Source organism: Bos taurus, chromosome 22 (assembly GCF_002263795.3).
Source record: "Bos taurus isolate L1 Dominette 01449 registration number 42190680 breed Hereford chromosome 22, ARS-UCD2.0, whole genome shotgun sequence".
NCBI classification, from domain to species: Eukaryota; Metazoa; Chordata; class Mammalia; order Artiodactyla; family Bovidae; genus Bos; species Bos taurus.
Window position 1 is genome coordinate 47,570,686 of NC_037349.1, and position 24,975 is coordinate 47,595,660.

Genomic DNA, 24,975 nt, shown 5'->3' on the forward strand with positions numbered 1-24,975 from the left:
AAGGGACTCTCAAGAGTCTTCTCCAATACCCACCAGCAGTTCTAAATAGAGGGACTTCTCTGGTGGTCCAGTGACTAACACTCTGTGCTCCCAATGCAGGGGACCTGGGTTTGATCCCTGGTCAGGGAACTAGGTCCCACATACTACAACTAAGAGCCCACATGCTGCAACTAAAGATTCTGTGTGCCACAACGAAGATCCAAGATCCCAAGTGCCGCAACTAAGACCTGGCCCAGCTCCCCGGGTAGCTCAGGGATTCCCTAGTAGTTCAGCTGGCAAAGAATTACCCTGCAGTGCAGGAGTCCTGGGTTTGACCCCTGGGTTGGGAAGATCCCCTGGAGAAGGGAACGGCTACCCACTCCAGTTTTCGGACCTGGAGAATTCCATGAACTATTCCATGGGGTAGCAAAGAGTTGGACACGACTGAGAGATGCTCACTTTCAGCCAAAATTAAATAAATAAATATGAACAAAAAAAGATCTAAATGGAATTGAAAAGAACAATAACTGAAATGAAAAATTCACAGGATGGGCTTACCAGATGAACAAAGGGTTAGCAAACGTGAAAGTGAAAGTCAGTCATGGCAAACGTGAAGAAAGATCTTAAAAATCATCCAATCTAAAGAACAGAAAGAATAAAGTTCAGCCTCAGGAATTTATAGGGCAATTATCCAATAGCCTCATACACGTGTCTTCCAGTTTTAGTAAATTCTGTAAAATTTAGTAAAATACTAAATTTAGTAAAGTCTTGTTTGAATACAGCCCCACCCATTCACAGAGCTGAGAAGTTCCAACAGAAACTATGCAGCCTGCAAAGCCTTAAATATTTACTGTGTGACCCTCTATGGGAAAGGCTTGACGACTCTCAGTCAACAAGGGACAAAGGGAGAACACAGTGTTGTAAAAACACATAGACAATAGTCACCTGGCAGAAGCTGGAACCACAGTGGCCTGTCCAGAACCTAGAGCCAGGAGAAGTCTCAGCCGTGGCCACTTTCAGAAATACTGCTCAAAGCAGAGGGGGAAAAATGCCTGACTTCTCTCTTCCATGTCCCTCCAACACCCCCCCCACCCCCCACACTGTCTCCCATTCACCAAACCCAGCAGACACGAGAGCCTGAAGCATACAGCCCATAGGGTCCACTTCCTGCAGTACACAGCAGATCAGCAGAAAGGCAAGAAATAGACACGAGAGTAGGTCAAACCAAGAACCACCAAATAGCTTGGAGACATTCTTACATATCTACATCAAAAGACAGGTACAGGAATGTTCTAGCAGCATTGTTAGTATAAAAAAAAAAAAAAAAACCAAAGTGTTTATCAACAGGAGAATGGTTAAAAGCACTGCAGAATATCCACACAGTGGAATACTACACAGCAGTAAGAATAATTTAGGGCTTCCCTCATGGCTCAGTGGTAAAGAATCTGCCTGCAATGCAGGAGACCTGGATTTGATCCCTGGGTTGGGAAGATCTCCTGGAGAAGGGAATGGCAAACCACTCCAATATTCTTGCCTGGAGAATTCCATGGACAGAGGAGCCTTACGGGCTACAGTCCATGGGGGCAGAGAGTCGGACATGACTGAGCAACTTTCACTTTCAAGAATAAATGAACTATAAACTACACACAATAACATTTGTCTGAAAAATATAATGCTAAGTAAAAAGAAAATCAGGATACCAAAAAATAAAACAAAACCATAGTCTGACATAATTTACCTAAAGTCTAAATATGTAAAACTAAATAATACATTGTTTTGTGATATATGCCTATGTATTAAAATTATAAAAAAAAGAATTCATGATCATTCCCTGATGATCCAGTAGCTAGGACTCTGTGCTTTCACTGCTGGGGGCTTGAGTTCAGTCATGGTTGGAGAACCAAGATCCCACAAGCCATAGAAAAGTATTCAGGATAGTGATTTAATGGGCTGGGTTTGGGGAAGCAGAGAAATAAAATAAAGGAGAAATGCAAAGTAGTTTCAATAGTGTTGGTTATATTTTATTAGTAAGTTGAATATCAGCTTCATTAGTATTTTACTGTTGTTTAGTTGCTCAGTCATGTCCAACTCTTTGCGACCCCATGGACTGTAGCCCAACAGCCTCCTCTGTCCATGGGATTTCCCAGGCCAGAATACTGGAGTGGTTGCCATTTCCTTCTCCAGGGGATCTTCCTGACCCAGGGATTGAACCAGCGTCCCCTGTGTTGGCACATGGATTCTTTACTACTGAGCCACCAGAGAAGCCCAATAATCTATAAATAATAAAATTAAGTAATTTATTTTATTATTTACCTTCATAACATACATATATGCTTGTGTGTGTCTACCTATGGATAAAGATTGACTGCTTTCAGGAGATGTTTTAGGAGAAAATGCCTGGTGAATTGCAACGGAAAGAATAAAATACTTAGGAATATATCTACCTAAAGAAACTAAAGACCTATATATAGAAAACTATAAAACACTGGTGAAAGAAATCAAAGAGGACACTAATAGATGGAGAAACATACCATGTTCATGGATTGGGAGAATCAATATAGTGAAAATGAGTATACTACCCAAAGCAATCTATAGATTCAATGCAATCCCTATCAAGCTACCAACAGTATTCTTCACAGAGCTAGAACAAATAATTTCACAATTTGTATGGAAATACAAAAAACCTCGAATAGCCAAAGTGATCTTGAGAAAGAAGAATGGAACTGGAGGAATCAACCTACCTGACTTCAGGCTCTACTACAAAGCCACAGTTATCAAGACAGTATGGTACTGGCACAAAGACAGAAATATAGATCAATGGAACAAAATAGAAGCCCAGAGATAAATCCACGCACATATGGACACCTTATCTTTAACAAAGGAGGCAAGAATATACAATGGATTAAAGACAATCTCTTTAACAAGTGGTGCTGGGAAATCTGGTCAACCACTTGTAAAAGAATGAAACTAGAACACTTTCTAACACCATACACAAAAATAAACTCAAAATGGATTAAAGATCTAAACATAAGACCAGAAACTATAAAACTCCTAGAGGAGAACATAGGCAAAACACTCTCTGACATACATCACAGCAGGATCCTCTATGACCCACCTCCCAGAATATCAGAAATAAAAGCAAAAATAAACAAATGGGACCTAATTAACCTTAAAAGCTTCTGCACATCAAAGGAAACTATCAGCAAGGTGAAAAGACAGCCTTCAGAATGGGAGAAAATAATAGCAAATGAAGCAACTGACAAACAACTAATCTCAAAAATATACAAGCAACTCCTCCAGCTCAACTCCAGAAAAATAAATGACCCAATCAAAAAATGGGCCAAAGAACTAAATAGACATTTCTCCAAAGAAGACATACAGATGGCTAACAAACACATGAAAAGATGCTCGACATCACTCATTATCAGAGAAATGCAAATCAAGACCACTATGAGGTACCATTTCACACCAGTCAGAATGGCTGCGATCCAAAAGTCTACAAATAATAAATGTTGGAGAGGGTGTGGAGGAAAGGGAACCCTCTTACACTGTTGGTGGGAATGCAAACTAGTACAGCCACTATGGAGAACAGTGTGGAGATTCCTTAAAAAACTGGAAATAGAACTGCCTTATGATCCAGCAATCCCACTGCTGGGCATACACACTGAGGAAACCAGAAGGGAAAGAGACACGTGTACCCCAATGTTCATCGCAGCACTGTTTATAATAGCCAGGACATGGAAGCAACCTAGATGTCCATCGGCAGATGAATGGATAAGAAAGCTGTGGTACATATACACAATGGAGTATTACTCAGCCATTAAAAAGAATACATTTGAATCAGTTTTAATGAGGTGGATGAAACTGGAGCCTATTATACAGAGTGAAGTAAGCCAGAAGGAAAAACACCAATACAGTATACTAACGCATATATATGGAATTTAGAAAGATGATAACAATAACCCTGTGTACGAGACAGCAAAAGTGACACTGATGTATGGAACAGTCTTATGGACTCTGTGGGAGAGGGAGAGGGTGGGAAGATTTGGGAGAATGGCATTGAAACATGTAAAATATCATGTATGAAACGAGATGCCAGTCCAGGTTCAATGCACGATACTGGATGCTTGGGGCTAGTGCACTGGGACGACCCAGAGGGATGGTATGGGGAGGAAGGAGGGAGGAGGGTTCAGGATGGGGAGCACATGTATACCTGTGATGGATTCATTTTGATATTTGGCAAAACTAATACAATTATGTAAAGTTTAAAAATAAAATAAAATTAAAAAAAAAAATTCGATTATAAGAAAAAAAAAAGAAAATGCCTGGTGATGTGGAAAATTAAGAAAATCCTTTAAAAATAAGTGAATAAATAAATAAATGAAAACTCTTTATTGGGAACATTCCTACACTGTTGGTGGGAATTTAAACTGGTGCAGCCACTATAGAAAACAGTATGGACGTTCCTTAAAAAAACTAAAAATGGAATTACCATATGACCCAACAATCTCTGGGTATGTATCCAGGAAAGATGAAAACTCTAATTCAAAAGGATCTATGTGCTCCAGTGTTAATAACATCACTGTTTACAATATACAGGACACGGAACCGACCTAAGTGTCCATTAACAGACGAATAGATAAAAATATGTGCTATATATATGTGTGTGTGTGTGTACATATATATATATATAAATATCACTCAGCCAGAAAAAAGAACAGATTATTGTCATTTGCAGCAACATGAACATGGATGGATCTAAAGAGTATTATATTGAGTGAAGTAAGTCAGACAAAGACAAATGTTATACATCACTTACATGTGGAATCTAAAAATAATAAAAATGAATTTAGTTACAAAACAGAAACAGATTTACAGACATGGAAAGCAAACTTATGGTTACCAATGGAGAAAAAGTGAGGAGTGATAAATTAGGAGCTGGGAATTAACAGATACACACTACTATATGTAAACTAGATAAACAACAAGGATTTACTGTACAGCACATGGGCCTATATTCAGTATCTTATAGTAACATATAATGGAAAAGGATTTGGAAAGTGTATATACGTATAAGGAGACGACAGAGGATGAGATGGTTGGATGGCATCACCAACTCGATGGACATGAGTTTGAGCAAGCTCCAGAAGTTGGTGATGGACAGGAGAAGTCTGGCATGCTGCAGTCCATGGGGTCACAAAGAGTGAGACACAACTGAGCAACTGAATTGAACTGATAACTGACACTTTGCTGTACACTAGAAATAAACACAATACTATAAATCAACTACACTTCAATTTTTAAAACCCAGGGGGAAAAAAAAAAGAAAATCCTTTATTGATATGATTAAAAGAAAAGAGAACATCATAACACCAAATACCAGCACCTGCTCACCTTGCTCTCTACACTCCCGGGAAGTCAGTAGAACAACTCTAGGCTCTGCTAGGGAACGGTGGTTTTGTGCAGGGTAAGGCCTCCTGCCAAGACCTCCCAAAGAAGTCCCCTGCCTCTGGTGTACTGGTGGTAGTAAGGATGATGGGGGATGCTTCTAGATCTGGACTCAAGGCAGAGCAGAGTACCTTGCTAACTGATTAATGCTAAATGAATGAATGATCCCCCAGCTGGCAACGCACAGTGTGAGATGCTTCCCTGGATACAAATCGCATGGCATTCAACACACTCAGATATATTAAAACTATAAGCAAAGCCTAAGAACTTCACTGACACATTTAATAGTTCAGCATAAACATATGCAAAATGTGTAACAAATGTTTATAGAGATGATTTCATTCTCGAAAATAGTATAGTTAATGCTTCACAAGCTATATTAACGCTCTTTTTTTACTTTTTTGAGGCTAAGGCCAAATTAATCTTTCAACAGCCAACTTCAAAGATAACTCAGCCAACAACCCATCAAGACAGCCTTATTTGTGCAACCTAAGGGGCCCTGAGAATCTGCATCTTGGTAAAGGAACCCACCTCATGTGTTAGGCCACTTCTCCAGAGTCCCCAGTCACTTACGGTGTGACACACTGACCCTGTGGATAAGTGGAGTCAGCGTTCCACTTCACTGAGACAGCAGATGGCTCAAGGACGGAGGCTTAAAGAATGCAGGCAACCAAGGGAGTGGAGTCAGACAAGGTCAACAGGAGGGTTTCCAGTAAACCTGGCTGAAAATACTGAGCTCATTCTTCTCTAGATCAGCACATCTACCTTATCACTCCACAGCTGGTAATCAGATTAAATCACAGGAAGGAAAATAATTAATGCAAAGCTCCCACCACTCACCTGTTTATACCATGGTCAGTGGACTTTGTGGCTGAGAACTGAAGTTCCACTTAAAGATCCTCAGATATGACATGCCTTGTCTCCACTGGTTGAGATGCTACTAAACACAGGCTGTTCAGGAGACCTACCTGGAGTTCAGATCCTCTACAGTAAAGGATAGTCATAACTTAGTTCTTGCCAGTGGGGTACAGGACCTCCAAAGTCTAACTACATCCTTCTTATTGTGACTAATTATATATATATATATTTAGTTATATATATATAGTGCTACCCAGGAAGCATGGGTATGTGTGTGTGTGTTTATATATATATATATATGGTAAAGAGCCCCTCTGCCAATGCAGGAGACATAAGAGACATGGGAAAGATCCCTGGGTCAGGAAGACCCCCTGGAGGAGGACAAGGCAACCCTCCCCAGTATTCTTTTTTTTTTTTTAATATATTTTATTTTATTCTTTAACTTTACAATATTGTATTGGTTTTGCCATATATCAACATGAATCTGCCACAGGTATACACGCGTTCCCCATCCTGAACCCTCTTCCCTTCCCGTACCATCCCTCTGGGTCGTCCCAGTCTTGGCCAGTATTCTTGCCTGGAGAATCCCATGGACAGAGGAGCATAGTGGGCTACAGTTCATAGGGTTGCAGAGTGGGACATGACTGAAGCAATTTAGCATGCAAGCACATGTACCCACACACACTCACACACATATAATTTGCCCTTCAAATAATTTTAGGCACTCAATTCAGTGGCATTAATTATGTTCACAGTTTTGTGCAACCATCATCACTATTTCCAAAACCTTTTCATCACTTCAACAAAACACTCTGTACCCATTAAGCAATAATTCCTGATTCCCTCCTCCCGTAGCCCCTGGTAAACACTGATCTACCTTCTGTCCCTATGAATTTGACTATTCTGGGTACTACATTTAACTAGACTCACACAATACTTGTTCTTTTGTGTCTGATATTTTATTTAGCATGTCCTTAAGATTCATGCATGTTGTAGTACATGTAAGAATCCCTTTCTTTTTGAAGGCCTGATAATATTCCATTGTGTGTATATACCACATTCTGTTTATCTACTCATCCAATGATAGACACAAGTTGTTTCCACCTTTGGCTACTGTAAATAATGCTGTGAACACTGGTATACAAATATCTGTTCAAGTCCCTGATTGAAATTCTTTTGGGCATACATTCAATTCTTTCGGGTGCATTTTTAGAGTTCCATTTTTATTTGTTTATAATGTTTTTAGTATATCATTTTATAGTTTTTAATTGTTACTCTAGGTATACTGTGTGTGTATATATATATATTTATCAGTTCAGTTCAGGTGCTCAGTCGTGTCTGACTCTTTGCAACCCCATGAATCGCAGCACGCCAGGCCTCCCTGTCCATCACCAACTCCCGGAGTTCACTCAGACTCACGTCCATCGAGTCAGTGATGCCATCCAGCCATCTCATCCTCTGTCGTCCCCTTCTCCTCCTGCCCCCAATCCCTCCCAGCATCAGAGTCTTTTCCAATGAGTCAACTCTTTGCATGAGGTGGCCAAAGTACTGGAGTTTCAGCTTTAGTATCATTCCTTCCAAAGAAATCCCAGGGCTGATCTCCTTCAGAATGGACTGGTTGGATCTCCTTGCAGTCCAAGGACACTGTGATTACTGTATATATATTTAGGTAAATATATATACAGTAATCACAGCCTCCTAGTGTTGACATTTTCAAGTCAAATAAAGGGTAAAAAACTTACTTCTATTTATTAATAGATTGCTTTCCTCTTCCCATTTTCAAATACTATTTCCTCTACATATATCGAGCACCATATGAGACGGTGTAATAGCATATTCTGTTATGCTTACACCCTCTTTTAACACATTCCATTGTTTTTCTATCCTTTCTGAAGCCCTTCTGTTATCATTTGTTATGTGTGTTTGGAGAGCTTTCTTTATCCATTCTTTAAAGGTAGTTCTGCTAGCAACAAATTTTTTAGTTTTCCTTCATTTGAGAATGCTTTCATTTCCCCTTCATTTCTGAAGGATAATCTGTGTGAATGTAGGATTTGGGGTTGACAATTCTTTTCTCTCAGCACTTGAAAAATGTTGTGCCACTTCTCCCTGGACCCCATGATTTCAGATGAGCAATCTGCTGGCATTTAAACTGATGTCCATTTATGGTTGTGGGACAGTACCTAAGATGTCTGGGAGTCTTGCTGCTGACAGTTGCTAGCAGATCAGACTGCCTCCTGGCCCAAGGTGTGAAACACGGATTGTGACTCCACACTGGGTCTCTGTTGGGCTTCCCTTCTCCTGATCCTTTGGCCACAGAAGGCAGGCTTTTCTTGGTTCTTCTGTCTATGGCTGCTGGGGGTTCCAGATTGCAGGACTCCTCTGTCACCTGGAGCCAGGAATACATGGGAGATAAAACAAAAACCCTAGGAATTCACCATGTTGTCATTCCTCGTGTCTTAGCGTTTCCTGCCAGCCTGCTGCTTCTTTCCAGCTTTCAGAGTCCTGTTGTTATTGTCTGTTCAATGCTTCCAAGTATGGGGCTTCCCCAGTGGCTCAGTGGTAAAGGCTCCGCCTGCCAGTGCAGAAGACACAGGTTGGATCCCTGGTCCAGGAAGATCCCACATGCCATGGAGCAACTAAGCCCATGCCCCACAACTTCTGAGCCTGTGCTCTAGAACCTGGGAGCCGCAACTACTGAAGCCCATCCACCCTAGAGCCTGTGCTCCACAACAAGAGAAGCAACCACAACGAGAAGCCCGCAGGCTGCAACTACAGAAAAGCCCACACAGCAACAAAACCCAGGACGGGCAAAAATAAATCAATAAAACTGTGAAGTAGCTCAGATGGTAAAGACTCTGCCTATAATCTCGGAGACCCAGGTTCAATCCCTGGGTCGGGAAGATCCCTAGAGAAGGAAATGGCAACCCACTCCAGTATTCTTGCCTGGAAAATCCCATAGACGGAGCAGCCTGGCAGGCTTGGCAGGCTGCAGTCCATGGGGTCTCAAAGAGTCAGACATGACTGAGTGACTAACATTTCACTTTCATTTTCATAACTACATTTAAAAATAATAAATCCAAGTATGTTTAGTTGTGTTCAGAGGAAAGAATTGAGGAAAAGTTCTTTTATTGCATCTTGTTCCAGAATCAGCAGCCCAAATCAATTTAAATAAATTTGTATTATCAAATCAAGAAATCACCTCTCAATTATATAAGGAAGTGATTAGGTTATACGCAGAAATACCAACACAAAGACACTGTGTATAATAAAAAGCAATGACTCCATGAAGTCAATAAAGTGTTTTCAGATTGTCAGCTCAGAGTGCCATAGCGCAGAGCCAGGATCCTCAATAGTATTTTACTTTAGAATTGAAAAAAAAAAAAAAAAGAGAGAGAGATAATCAACTAAGAAAAGATCAGTTGCTAGCAAAATTTCAACATGATCATAGTCAACTTCTGGGTGCTGTACTGAGTGGTAGAGGGAAAAATTAAACACTGACATTTTAAAAATACGTCTGAATGCAATCTCTTCTGAGCCAATGGAATTGGCACAATTTCCTGCAGAACCATGGATTTTATGTAGCAACATACACTGATTTGGGTGCCCAAAAGTGAGGCTTCAGTCATGAGTTAGAAGAAAACTGGGAAACCAAGAAAGAGCTACGCTCTTCTGTCCACGAAATTAAGAGAAACCTGTTGTCAAGACTGGGTAGAGAAGGAAGAAAAGAAAAATGGCAGAGAGACAGGAGCAGAGCACTGTGATAAGAAGGATGGAACATCCAGGAAGAAATGTTGAGGAAGGACAGGAGTCTCAGATAACAAATTTAAGAAACTGTTTGCCATGTAGTTCTGAATCTGTGATACAAAATGCTCTTTGCAGATGGCCTTTGCTGCTAAGTCACTTCAGTTATGTCCGACTCTGTGCGACCCCGTAGATGGCAGCCCACCAGGCTCCCCTATCCCTGGGATTCTCCAGGCAAGAACACTGGAGTGGGTTGCCATTTCCTTCTCCAAAGCATGAACGTGAAAAGTGAAAGTGAAGACGCTCAGTCATATCTGACTTTTATCAACCCCATGGACTGCAGCCTACCAGGCTCCTCCGTCCATGAGATTTTCCAGGCAAAAGTACTGGAGTGGGTGCCACTGCCTTCTCCGCATATGGCCTTTAGGGATGTGCAGAGAAAAGACATTGTATTCCGTGTCTAGGCAAACATCAGAGAGAGAGAGAACGCCTAAAAGGAGGTGAAATCTGGGTCAGATCTAGAGTTCAAAGGAACGATAAGTTAGATGTAGAGGTGACCATGAGAACACAACACCTGGAAATTCACAAGTCAGATGGGAGAGGGGGTCAGGCTGATTTTCTGTATGCCTCTAAGGATAGCATACTCTTGGCTGCAAGAAACGTATGCATCTGTGGTATGTGAGCTCATACAATTGGAAGATAAAGAGGCAAAACTGACGAGCTAGCTGCTTTTCTCGTGTATAGCATGGGTAACGATGAGACTGTAACCTGGAGTGTCTCAGAGGTGTAGACAGTGATAAGGAACACAGTGAAGTCAAAGGGCAGGCTATTTGGAGAGAAGCAACAGAAAGGGAAGGAAAAGTCTAACCCTTCTACAGACATGACTCACTTAAACTTTTGTAGATGGAGAAACATCACAGATGTGTTTTGGAGCCCCGTCATAAGGCCTGTTTCCTGCCAGTTTGCTAGAATTACTATGAATTCACATTTTTATATATTAGACACTTTAAATTTTAATTTAAAGTAAAAATAAGATTCAACTGAATATTTGAAAATTTTAATATGATTGTGATAGGTCTTTATCATATATGCAAAGAACATGAAATGTACAAATTAAAATCCAATCTGATGTATTGATTAGCTTTGATGCGGTTTGTAACTTTAAATGTAGGTTCCCTCGACTGAGAGAAAGAAGAAATTAAGGATAATTTTAACATTATCCAAAAAGTTCATCTTGATGGGCTATGGTTTCTGCTGCACATTCTGTTAGTGAACTTCAGAGGTTTGATCGCAGATGAGTAAACATGCACAAGGTAAAAATCAAACAGAATTCCAAATGACTGCCCTAAATTCCATAGCTGCACAACTGATGATTTCAAAGAAATGGTAGAAATGTTCCTGCTCCCTTACAGAGAATTGGTAGATCCAGCCCCTGTAAGAGTCTTGGATAGTTGAAGCTGCCATAATGGCAGGTGACCATGTAGTACAGGAGAGATGGCTGGAAGGTGGTGGTGGATATGGAGGCATCCTTGGGGAAGATGACTCAAGGGAGGAGAAAAAAGGAGACACCAGAAAGGGATGGTGGGCTTCCCAGGTGACGAAGTGGTAAAGAATCCATCTACCAATGCAGAAGATGCAAGAGAGGTGGGTTTGATCCCTGGGTCGGGAAAATCCTCTGGAGTAGGAAATGGCAACCCACTCCAGTATTCTTGCCTGGAGAATCCCATGGACAGAGGAGCCTAAAGGGGTATGGTCCATGGGGTCTCAAAGAGTCAGATGTGACTGATCAACTGAGCACACACCCAGGCAGTAATGGATGATCTGCAAGCTGACCACGTCTGCTAAAGTTAGTATGTCCAGGCTGACGAAAAGGATTGATTCATTTGGAGAACAATAAATAACAACAATCACAGGCATATGTAGAGTATCAGCTTCCTGAAGACTTCCACAAGTTTTCATGTGAATAACCTAGTTTATAACCAAGCAGTTCCTGTGATGAGTCTGAAAATCCCCTGTATAAGTCTCACAGCTCAAAGAAAAGAAAGCTAAACAGAGAAGGTTTCCTCAAGACCACATGGGAGCTATACTAGATGGATGGTATCTGAAGGGTTCTAGAACAAATGGTTCCAGATTGTAAGAACAACCCGTAGTTAAGTTATTGGATGCCTGCAATATACCTTCAAATCTAGTAAAGTCTAAAGAATTGTTGTTAATATTATTCTTGTTAATGTAATTTTAAATCTGAAGACAATCATGAAAATAGTTCTTAAAAGAAATGATACATAGTGTGAAATGGTAATTTAATTGGGAGCTCAAATCTGTTGCTCTGTGACAACCTAGAGGGCTATGAAGGAGTAGAAGGTAGGAGCAAGGTTTAGGAGCAAGGGGTCATATGTATCCCTATGGCTGACTCTTGTTAATATATGGCAGAAGCCAACACAATAATGTAAAGCAATTATCCTCTAATTAAAAACAAATGTAAATTTAAATGGTCATTTAATAATAACAAACACATAGATCATGTTTGCTATGTACCAAGTACTGTTGTAAGTGCTTTACATATATAGTAGTCCCTTGGAATCCATGGGGCATTTGTTCCAGAACCCCAAGGATACCAAAAATCATGAAAACTCAAGTCCCTTATATAAAATGGTTTCAGATCAGATCAGATCAGTCACTCAGTTGTGTCCGACTCTTTGCAACCCCATGAATCGCAGCACGCCAGGCCTCCCTGTCCATCACCAACTCCCGGAGTTCACTCAGACTCACGTCCATAGAGTCAGTGATGCCATCCAGCCATCTCATCCTCTGTCGTCCCCTTCTCCTCCTGCCCCCAATCCCTCCCAGCATCAGAGTCTTTTCCAATGAGTCAACTCGTCGCATGAGGTGGCCAAAGTACTGCAGTTTCAGCTTTAGCGTCATTCCTTCCAAAGAAATCCCAGGGCTGATCTCCTTCAGAATGGACTGGTTGGATCTCCTTGCACTCCAAGGGACTCTCAAGAGTCTTCTCCAACACCACAGTTCAAAAGCATCAATTCTTCAACGCTCAGCCTTCTTCACAGTCCAACTCTCACATCCATACATGACCACAGGAAAAACCATAGCCTTGACTAGACGAACCTTTGTTGGCAAAGTAATGTCTCTGCTTTTGACTATGCTATCTAGGTTGGTCATAACTTTCCTTCCAAGGAGTAAGCGTCTTTTAATTTCATGGCTACAGTCACCATCTGCAGTGATTTTGGAGCCCAAAAAAATAAAGTCTGACACTGTTTCCACTGTTTCCCCATCTATTTCCCATGAAGTGATGGGACTGGATGCCATGATCTTCGTTTTCTGAATGTTAAGCTTTAAGCCAACTTTTTCACTCTCCACTTTCACTTTCATCAAGAGGCTTTTTAGTTCCTCTTCACTTTCTGCCATCAGGGTGGTGTTATCTGCATATCTGAGGTTATTGATATTTCTCCCGGCAATCTTGATTCCAGCTTGTGTTTCTTCCAGCCCAGTGTTTCTCATGATGTACTCTGCATATAACTTAAATTAGCAGGGTGACAATATACAGCCTTGATGTACTCCTTTTCCTGTTTGGAACCAGTCTGTTGTTCCATGGCCAGTTCTAACTGTTGCTTCCTGACCTGCATACAGGTTTCTCAAGAGGCAGTTCAGGTGGTCTGGTATTCCCATCTCTTTCAGAATTTGCCACAGTTTATTGTGATCCACACAGTCAAAGGCTTTGGCATAGTCAATAAAGTAGAAATAGATGTTTTTCTGGAACTCTCTTGCTTTTTCCATGATCTAGCGGATGTTGGCAATTAGATCTCTGGTTCCTCTGCCTTTTCTAAAACCAGCTTGAACATCAGGAAGTTCACGGTTCACATATTGCTGAAGCCTGGCTTGGAGAATTTTGAGCATTACTTTACTAGTGTGTGAGATGAGTGCAATTGTGCGGTAGTTTGAGCATTCTTTGGCATTGCCTTGCTTTGGGATTGGAATGAAAACTGACCTTTTCCAGTTCTGTGGCTACTGCTGAGTTTTCCAAATTTGCTGGCATATTGAGTGCAGCACTTTCACAGCATTGTCTTTCAGGATTTGGAATAGCTCAACTGGAATTCTATCACCTCCAGTAGCTTTGTTCGTAGTGATGCTTTCTAAGGCCCACTTGACTTCACATTCCAGGATGTCTGGCTCTAGGTCAGTGATCACACCATCGTGATTATCTGGGTCGTGAAGATCTTTTTTGTACAGTTCTTCTGTGTATCCTTGCCATCTCTTCTTAATATAGTCTGCTTCTCTTAGGTCCATACCATTTCTGTCCTTTATTGAGCCCATCTTTGCATGAAATGTTCCTTTGGTATCTCTGATTTTCTTGAAGAGATCTCTAGTCTTTCCCATTCTGTTGTTTTCCTCTATTTCTTTGCATTGATTGCTGAAGAAGGCTTTCTTATCTCTTCTTGCTATTCTTTGGAACTCTGCATTCAGATGTTTATATCTTTGCATAGGAACCTGGAATGTCAGGTCCATGAAACAAGGCAAATTGGAAGTGGTCAAATAAGAGATGGCAAGAGTGAGTGTCGACATTCTAGGAATCAGCGAACTAAAATGGACTGGAATGGGTGAATTTAACTCAGATGACCATTATATTTACTACTGCGGGCAGGAATCCCTCAGAAGAAATGGAGTAGCCATCATGGTCAACAAAAGAGTCCGAAATGCAGTACTTGGTTGCAATCTCAAAAACAACAGAATGATCTCTCTTCGTTTCCAAGGCAAACCATTCAATATCACAGTAATCCAAGTCTATGCCCCTACCAGTAATGCTGAAGAAGCCGAAGTTGAACGGTTCTATGAAGACCTAAAAGACCTTTTAGAACTAACACCCAAAAAAGATGTCCTTTTCATTATAGGGGACTGGAATGCAAAAGTAGGAAGTCAAGAAACACCTGGAGTAACAGGCAAATTTGGCCTTGGAATACGGAATGAAGCAGGGCAAAGACTAATAGAGTTTTGCCAAGAAAATGCACTGGTCATAACAAACACCCTCTTCCAACAACACAAGAGAAGACTCTATACATGGACATCACCAGATGGTCAACACCAAAATCAGACTGATTATATTCTTTGCAGCCAAAGATGGAGAAGCTCTATACAGTCAGCAAAAACAAGACCAGGAGCTGACTGTGGCTCAGACCATGAACTCCTTATTGCCAATATCAGACTTAAATTGAAGAAAGTAGGGAAAACCACTAGACCATTCAGTATGACCTAAATCACATCCCTTATGATTATACAGTGGAAGTGAGAAATAGATTTAAGGGCCTAGATCTGATAGATAGAGTGCCTGATGAACTATGGAATGAAGTTCGTGACATTGTACAGGAGACAGGGATCAAGACCATCCTCATGTAAAAGAAATGCAAGAAAGCAAAATGGCTGTCTGGGGAGGCCTTACAAATAGCTGTGAAAAGAAGAGAAGAGAAAATGGTTTCATATTAGCATAAAACCTACACACATCCTCATATATACTCTGAATCATCTCTAGATTATTAATAATACCTAAAATAACACAAATGCTATGTAAATAACTGTAAACATAATGTAAATTCTATCCAAATAGTTGCCAGCATGTGGCACACTCAAGTTTTACTTTTTGGAACTTTCTAGAATTTCTTCAAATAGTTTCAACCCGTTGTTGATTGAATCCGCAGAGGACTGTGATACAGAGGGCCAACTATCCTACCCCATTTAATCCTCAGAACTGCCCTTTGATGAAGGTATTATTACCTCTAACTTTCAAAGGAAAAAATTAAGGCAGAGAAGGTATGTAAGAAATCTCACACCATTGATAAGGAAAGGAGCTGGGATTCAAACCCAGGCAGTCTGGTTCCAAAATTTTAACCACCATTCTAGACTTCCTCTCAGTACTACTAGCGATAATCCAAAGTGAGATTCTTAGTGTATATTATGTTTACAAAAGCTAACCTCAAGGGAAGGAAAGAGGAAGTGAAACAAGCTTTTTTTTTTTCATTCAAAAAGAAATCAATTTTGTTCTTGAATTTAATCATTTGAGAAAAAATACATTCAGGTTTTAGAGAACTAGAAGGAACATGAGGGAATTTGGGGATGATGGTAATGTCTGTCTTAATATGAGCTACATGGTTGTATGTATTTGTAAAAAAATTCAGTGAATGTACACTAAAACTTTGTGTATTTAATTTTATGTAAATTTTACATCAAAAGATAAAAGCTGTACATAAATACTAAGCTCTGGTTAATGGTATACAGTACCCAAGTACTTTGAGGGAAGTACACAAATGTCTGTAATTTACTTTGAAACGTAAAATTAAGGTGAGTTGATGGATGGTTGAATGGGTTGGCTATATATATGTTAAAACAAGTATAGTAGTGTGTTAACAATAGAATGGGCTTCCCCACTGGCTCAGCAGTAATAATGAATCTGCCTCCAATGCAGGAGCCATAAGAGCTGTGGGTTTGATCCCTGGATTGGGAAAAACCCCTGGAGAAGGGCAAGGCAACCCATTCCAGTATTCTTGCCTGGAGAATCCCCTGGACAGAGGAGCCCGGAGGGCTACAGTGCATAGGGTCTCAAAGTGTCAGACATGAGTGAAGCAACTTAGCATCACGCAATAACAGAACACTTGGGAGAACTTCCCCGGTGGTCCAGTGGCTAAAACTCTGAGCTTCCAATGCAGGGGGCCGGGTCAGAGAACGAGATCCCACATGCCGCAACCAAGGGTTTACCTGCCCAACTAAAGATTCCGCATGCCGCAACTAAGGATCCCGCATGCTGTAACAAAGAACGAAGATGCCGCGTGCTTCAGCTAACACCTGGAGCATCTAAATAAAAAAGTAAGTACCCCCCCCCCAAAAAAAGAACAGAACACTCAGTAAAGTATTCTCCAGGTGCCCCACACTAATCACAGCCTCCAGCTCTCCCTCTAACCTTCCTGTGTAACCTTCCTGTGTTACTTTATGGTTTTACCAACCAAGGGCACAGTAGGGTAGTCGGCTCCCTCTGCTGACTTGGTATATCCCCGTTCTGTCCCCTTCATTTGCTCACAGTATATCTGCTGAAGTACCTAAGCTGTTTAATCTGTGCAGTTTGCTCCAGCCTGGACTTCTACCACACTACATGCGGTACAGGCCAGCATATTCCCCTATCCTGGGTTTTTCCCATGGATTGGCTACCAGATCCAGGGGGTTGATGAGACTCAGATTCCGTCTCTTTGACAAGATGAAGTGGTGATATATTCTTTCACCAGGGGGTACATAATATCTGGTTTTCATTTTCTTTTAATATTGGTAGTTGTCAGTGCTCACTCAATGCCTAGGTTAACTGATTCATTTGAGGTAGTTAAAATGGTGATATTCTATCACATTGTTTGTATTTATGAGCTAGAAGCATTTCACAAAGAAATACTTCCTCTCGTTTACTTGGTTGCAATTCATAAAGGAGAAGCAATACAAACATTCGATTCTTTGTTTTTATTCACAGTTTTCATAATAAAGAATTGGTTACCTGGCATCCTCAGAAGGTGACCAGTTAGCTTTCTTTTTAGATACCACTGTGACATCATGGATTTAAATATATTTCAATGTTATTCTCATTAAGGCTCAAACTGCTTACCTTTGACTTGTGGGAGCCTCTTCAGAATGGCCCCTGAGACTTGTCTGTCCCTCTAGTTGTCTCTGATGGCCTTCCTGCTCGTGCTACGTCAAGACGCTCTAGTTCATCTTATACATTTCCTAGTCCAGACCTGGAATCAGCCATTTCTCCAAGTCCTAGTTTCTTTTAAGGGAACACAGTGTATCAGGACTAGAGCTACTAGGGGATTGCACCCTTTATTCCGAACCAACAATCCTAGTTCTCAAGGACCGCAAAGCTGACAGAATCAGAATATCCCATCATTTGCTCTAAGCTATGACAACTGTACAACAGTCTTAGAATAATAATAACACTGTCACAGATTTTGAATAGAGAAAACACTTTAAAAAATGTTTTTCTGTCGGAGCTGTCGCCGCCTCTGCCGCCGCCTGCAGCCTCCAACTCGCCGCCCCCACCCAGCCTGCAGCGCCATGCCGTCCGAGAAAACCTTCAAACAGCGCCGAACCTTCGAACAAAGAGTAGAAGATGTCCGACTTATCCGAGAGCAGCATCCTACCAAAATCCCGGTAATAATAGAACGATACAAAGGTGAGAAACAGCTTCCTGTCCTGGATAAAACAAAGTTTCTGGTGCCTGATCATGTCAACATGAGTGAGCTCATCAAGATAATAAGAAGGCGCTTACAGCTCAATGCTGATAAGCCTTCTTCCTGTTAGTGAATGGACATAGCATGGTGAGTGTGTCCACTCCGATTTGTGAAGTGTATGAAAGCGAGAAGGATGAAGATGGATTCCTGTATATGGTATACGCCTCTCAGGAGACTTTTGGAATGAAATTATCTGTGTAAGACTAAAAGAAAAATGCGTGTTACAGAATTTTTTAAACCCTTACCAAGGAATAAAAAAGGGATATTACCAACTGAGGTTGATCAGTTCATCTAATCACCGATCATCAAAACAGTAGTTTCCTGCCTAGGAGTTTTAGGAAGTTGTTTTTTTGTACTTCAAACAGAAAAACTGAGCTCCAGATGAGCACATTCAGCTTTGGGAAACTTTATTATTTCACCTAGGCTATCTTGTTTTTAAATTTAATGTTTAAAAATAAAATACTTTGCATTATAAGTTGCCAATAAAATAGACCTTCAAGTTAATGTTTTTTTTCCCCAAAAGAAACTTGCAGTTTTGAGCATTCAGAGAGACATTGTCTTCTCTAGGTTCACAGAAGCTGCCAACTTTTTATAGAAGGGTTTGCAGTCAACTGGAGGAATCTCCTTGAGAGGATCTTTAAGTATATGTTGTCAGGTATAGCCACGCACCCCCAATGCATTTGCCATAATAGTTGGCAAAAAGCACGGTGAATGGGGGTGTACAGGAAATAAGGAAACCGTGCTGCTGTCCAGGGTCCCCACTTGCTAATAAGTGTGTTTCAAGTTAGCACTCTCGTTCCAGAGTTCTCATTTGGTTTGTTCTCTAGACAGTAACACAGAAAAACACCACTGCTCAATAGGAACCTTGAATAATTTATAATTTTGGTCAAGTTTCTCAGAAGGCCTAGAGAAAGACATTTTTTGTTTTGAATATTCTCTTAAGAGCTCAGAATGGTGCCTGCTTTGGTAAATAAACAAGCAGTTACATGGGTTTCATTCTTTGGGACAAAGGTAGAAAGCTGCAGGATACTGAAACTAAAAGCATTGACATTCAGATACTTCTGCCTTTTGGCTTGTAGCTGTAGATGATCCATGTTTTATGTTGTGTGTGACTAAAATATGTTATTAAAACATTTTTAAGAGTATTTCAGTTATCACTGTTAGGTCAGGCAGTCATCAAAGTACTCCCACTCCATGTGCATGTCAATTTTGAAAATAGCAAAAGGAAACGTTCTTCACAGATACTGATGTCAGACGTTAAACATTTTTGAAGTCCAACTAGAGTAAATAACGAGTGCTTCCTACTACCTGCATGGGATTCACTATGTACCATTTTTTGTGAGAGCTGCCACAGAAGGATCAGACCCACTTGAGACTGTACATGCAGCAGGCCACCGTTCACTCTTGTGTATCTAGATGTGTGTGGAAAACCTGTATCTGTTAGTGGCAGTTATTTACTGTAATTGAGGAAGAAAAAGCAATATTACTGCATACGGGCGCTCAGCCCCAATCTGCTCTTCCTGCTGCATGCATCTGTCCACATGTAACTTTTAATATGTATATTTTTACATTATGTACATTCTTAATTAGCCTGTCTTGTTTAGATTGTATACATCATTATATCTGACATTCTTGTAACTACTGTGTGATCAATAAGATTCCTATAAGGAAAAAAAAAAAAATGTTTTTCTTAGGTTAGCCTTATTCTCTCTTTTTCAATGGTTGCACTAGATCTATGCTGACAGATTATATAACCTTTAGATATTATAATCTTTCTCTTTAACCTTCATTAAGTCTCAGTTCTATAAGCAAACATGGATTTCATGCTCACCACCAGTTCTTCTGTATCTCTCTATGTCATGGACTTGATCTCTAGTGGATACTTTAATAAGGAAGGGCCCTTGAGAACAATATTCCCTGAGTTCTTGCAAGTTGATCACAGCTAGTATCAGTCTTACTGGAGATAAAACTTTTCGCTTAGATTTTGTTTCCTCGAGTATCTTATTCCATCTTCTGGCATAAATGTTTGCTGTCACAAAGTCGGGTAATACAGTGGGGAGGTGGTGGTTTAGTCACTAAGTTGTGTCCGACTTTTGTGACCCCATGGACTGTAGCCCGCCAGGTTCCTCTGTCCATGGGATTTCCCAGGCAAGAATATTGGATTGGGTTGCCATTTCCTTCTCGGGGAAATGGCAACTTCTCGGGAAAGGGGACCTTCCCGACCCAGGGATCAAACCCACATCTCCTGCATTGCAGATTCTTTATCTGCCTGCAGTGCAATGGGGAGAGGGGAGGGGCAATAGGTTGGGGATCAGTAGGTACAAACTATTGTGTTAAAATAGGGTAAAAGATGCATTGAACAACACAGGGAATACAGCCAATATTTTATAACAACCATAAATGGAAAGTACAAATTGCATAAAATAATTTTTTTAATTTAAGTCTGGTAATAATCTAATTTCCTTTCTTTCATAAGGCACATGCTATTTGTGCCTTAAAAGAAATTAAAAACTTTTCTCTAAAGCCCAGCAACTGTTCTAGAATGTGTCCTGGTATTTGCAGTTCTGGGTCAGTATAGCTCTTTCGATCTGTAATTCAAAACATTCCAGGAAATAGTTCAGAAAAGTTTTCTTGACCTCCAGTTTTAATGCTTGTTCTTTCCCTTTCTTTGCTCTTCTTCCCCTTCCATTAACCAGATTTCTGACCTTACTCCTACATCTCACTTCACTCAAGTTCTTTTAATTTCTCTAATTTCTTTTTTATTGTTAAATTATATTTCTTTTTACCTTCTATTATCTGTTTGTTCTATTGTTCCTTCTAGTTCAGTCTTCTTTTCTAAAATGACTTTTTTCCTTTTATTTTTAGTTCTTTCTTGAATTCTGTCACCTCATTTGTAGGTTTTGCTGCTCTGATTAATAAGGTTCTGCTTTATGGCTTTTATAATTTTCTTAATGTCTTTCAGTTCTTCTGAACTAGTATGTGACTATATTTAATGATCTTTCCAGCATGCGCCTCTGACAAGCTTTCACTATCTGTACTGTCTTCGTTTTTGCACAAAAATACTGAGGACCAGAGAGTGGTCACTGACACAAGTTCACTTTTTGAAGCATGAAAAAAAAACTTAATTTTAAAAATAAATTTGCATCCTAAGGCTTTCTTTGGACAAGAGTAAGGAAAAGTGGTTCACAACGCCAGTCAACAACACACTGAGAACTCCCAGAGACAAGCCAGCCTTGCTCCTGAGAAGGGGGTTTCTTTCTGGTAACTGTTTTTCCCTTCCAGACTTCAAAAGCAAATGAACTGTCAATTTAGGCAGAAGAAAGTGCACCCACATAACACGCTTTCAAAAAGGCCTGCTGAACCTTTCCTCAAATCTTCTGCAGTGTCAGTGCAGCTTCTGCCTTTGAGGTCCTCCCTAGAAAAGAATCGTTTCTGTTCCTTTGTGTGAGTCAAAGAGAGAGACTGATGACATCTTGAATTAATATGAAAGAGAGTTTCAACCGCAGACACCATTCAGCAGCAACACTGAGCATAAAACTGTCTTCACTGAAACATTTGATCAATTGCTTGACGTCAAGCAATATTATTTAATGAGATGTTGGTCTCTCTTCACATAAAGACAGATTAGTATATTATACAGAGGACTGAATTTAACAATTTCCTAACAATAAAATAAAATTTTGCCCTCAAAGTGTTTTAACGACTTAAACTTTTAAAATGCAAATTGTCTGTAGTTACTTTTTATTTTCTTTGAATTGATAAAAATTTATTTACTATTAAGATAAATAAATACCTATGACTCAAAGACAAAGAAAACAAACTTACAATTACCAGAGGGGATAGAGAAGGGCGGAGGTAGAAGACAAATTAGGAGGTTGGGACTAATGTATACACACTGCTATGCGTAAAATAGACAAATAACAAGAGCCCCTATTGTATAGCACAGGGAACTATATTCGTGTCTTGTGATAACCGACAATGGAAAAGAATCTAAAAAGGAATACATATGTGTGTATATATCCCCTGGTGATTCAGTGGTAAAGAACCCACCTGCCAATGCAGGAGACACAGTGTCAATCCCTGAGTGGGGAGGATCCCCTCAAGGAGGAAATGGCAACCCATTCCAGTATTCTTGCCTGGAAAATTCCATGGACAGAGGAGCCTGGCCATGGGGTCACAGAAGAGTCGGACACAACTTAGCAACTGAACAACACAACACATATACATGTATAACCAAATCACTTTGTTGTACACCTGAGGCTAACACAACACCATAAATTACACTTCTATTAAAAATGGATAAAATACCAAGAAATTCTGAAAAAAGGATAAATACCTATGAAAAACAGTTATCTTGCATAGCAGTATAGAAGATACCCAAACATCCCTTTGATTAAAAGACAAATTATCTGAGTATTTGCATATTAAAAAAAGAGGTTCTAAAACTTAATTGTGGCTGGAAATCTTACATTAGGTTTTGTCACCCAAATAAGTGTCTCTGAAATCCAGAAAAAGATCCTTATAGACTTTTCCCAGCAGTAATCTCCTGTCCATCACCAAACTCACTCCCAAGGCTTAGTCACAGTTATTCCCAATGAGAAACAAAGACAATGGCCCTGTCCTCAGGCTACTGGGCACTAAACAATCGATAAAAGAATCACCAATAATGTTAAGATACGAGCTGGGAAGGGAAAAGAAAGTCAAAATGAAGAAAAGGGGAAGATGTAAGTGGAGCCATGGAGTAGGGCAAAAGGCAAGAAAGAAATGTTTGAGGGCCATCAACCTCCAGCTCCTCCAGCTCCTAACAGAGTCACCTATCACCATGGTTACCAGCCTCATCATATGACGTCACCATTTGCTTTGTACTTTCTGTGTACTGAGCACTCTATTTGGTGCCTTACATGCCTCCTCTCACTTTATTCTTACAACAACCTCATAAGGTAGCTGTTCCCACTTAAAACCATAATTGGTTTGTAAATGAGTGTTCATGGCAGGATTATTCATACTAGCCAGAAAGTGAAAACAGCCCAAATGTCCATCAACTGATGAACAGATAAACAAAATTTGGCATATTATTCAGCAATAAAAAGAAATAAAGTATTAATACACGCTACAGCTTGGATGAACCTTGAAAACGTTATGCTAAGTGACAGAAGCCAGTCACAAAAGACCGCATAGTGTGTGATCCCATTTCTGTGACCATTCCAGAATAGGCAAATCTATAGAAACAGAAAGTAGATTAGTGGTTGCCTAGGGCTGGCTGTGGGGGCAGAGGAAGAATTGAGAGTGACTGCTAATGGGAATAGGGTTTCTTTTGGGGGGATGAAAGTGTTCTGACATTGATCATAGTGACGCCTGCACAATTTGCCCGTATATTAAAACCACTGAATTGTACACTGTAAATGAGTGAATTGCACAGTATGTGGATCATACCTTAACAAAGCTGTTATTTAAAAATTATAGATTATAAAAAACCACAGATTGAATTGGTATACAGTCACTCCTTGAGGAAGGAAACCCAAAACGGTTTGTTCAAGCATAACAATTGGCCTATTTCTGAGATATTTAAGAGGCCCTATGAATATGGTAGAAAAGAACTCCCCACCTGGGCTGGGAGCCAGGGATCTGAGGTCTAGTGTTCTCCACTAACCTGCTGGTGACTTTGAATAAGCAAAATCTTAAAATATGGGGAGGCACAAAAGCTGCTGTTATTAAAGAAAATACCATGTGTGTCCTGCTTTGTACGTGGCTTCAGTTTGTAAATTCAGCCGCCACCTAGTCATCAAGTACTGGAGACCCTGCCTCCTAACCTCCTATCCCATCGACTCCATTTTCTCCATTTCCACCACCCGCTGCCTTGACTTAGGCCTTCCTCTTTTCTGGGTTACTGTAATCACTCCTGACAGGGTCTATCTGCCTCTATCAATGGCCTTTCCATTTCCAAAAAAACTGGACACCAAGATGATCTCTTTAAAATTAAGATCTTAATCATTAGGGAAGTGCAAAGCAAAACTATGTGGAGTTACCACTGCACACCCATCAGGATGACCACTATCCAAAAAGAGGAAACACCAAGTGTTGGCAAAGATGTGGACAAACCAGAACCCCTGTGTACCACTGATGGGAATGCAAAATGGTACAGCTGTTGTGGAAAACGGCATGATGATTCCTCAGAAAATTACACGAAGTATTACCACATAATCCAGGCATTCCATTTCTCAGTATATACCAAAAAGAATTATGAGAGTCTAAAACAGATATTTGTACACCCAATTTCATAGCAGCATTATTCACAAAAGCTAAAATGTAGAAGCAACCCAAAGGTCCATCAGCAGATAAATGGATAAGCAAAACACACTTACACAAAATGCTGAATACATACAAAGAATCCAGCCTTAAAAAGGGAGGAAATTCTGACATGTGCTACAGCATAGATGAAGTTGAGGACATTATGCTAAGGGAAATCCGCCAGCCGCAAAAACACAAACACGATTTGATTCCACTTGTGTGAGGTTAAAGTAGTCAAAATCATATGGACAGAAAGCAGGACGATGCTTGCCATAGACTGGGAGGAGGGGAGAATGGGCAGTTACTGTTTAGTGGGTAGAGTTTCAGTTTTGCAAGATGAAAAGAGTTCTGCGGATGGATGGTGGTGGTGGTTGTACAGCAGTGTTAATGTGAT

At 40.4% G+C, this 24,975-nt stretch overlaps 1 pseudogene; it reads left to right on the plus strand.

Annotated features, from left to right (window-relative positions):
• Nucleotides 1-18,046: 18,046 nt before the first annotated feature.
• Nucleotides 18,047-18,566, plus strand: LOC783185 (microtubule-associated proteins 1A/1B light chain 3B-like; annotated as a pseudogene).
• Nucleotides 18,567-24,975: the final 6,409 nt, after the last annotated feature.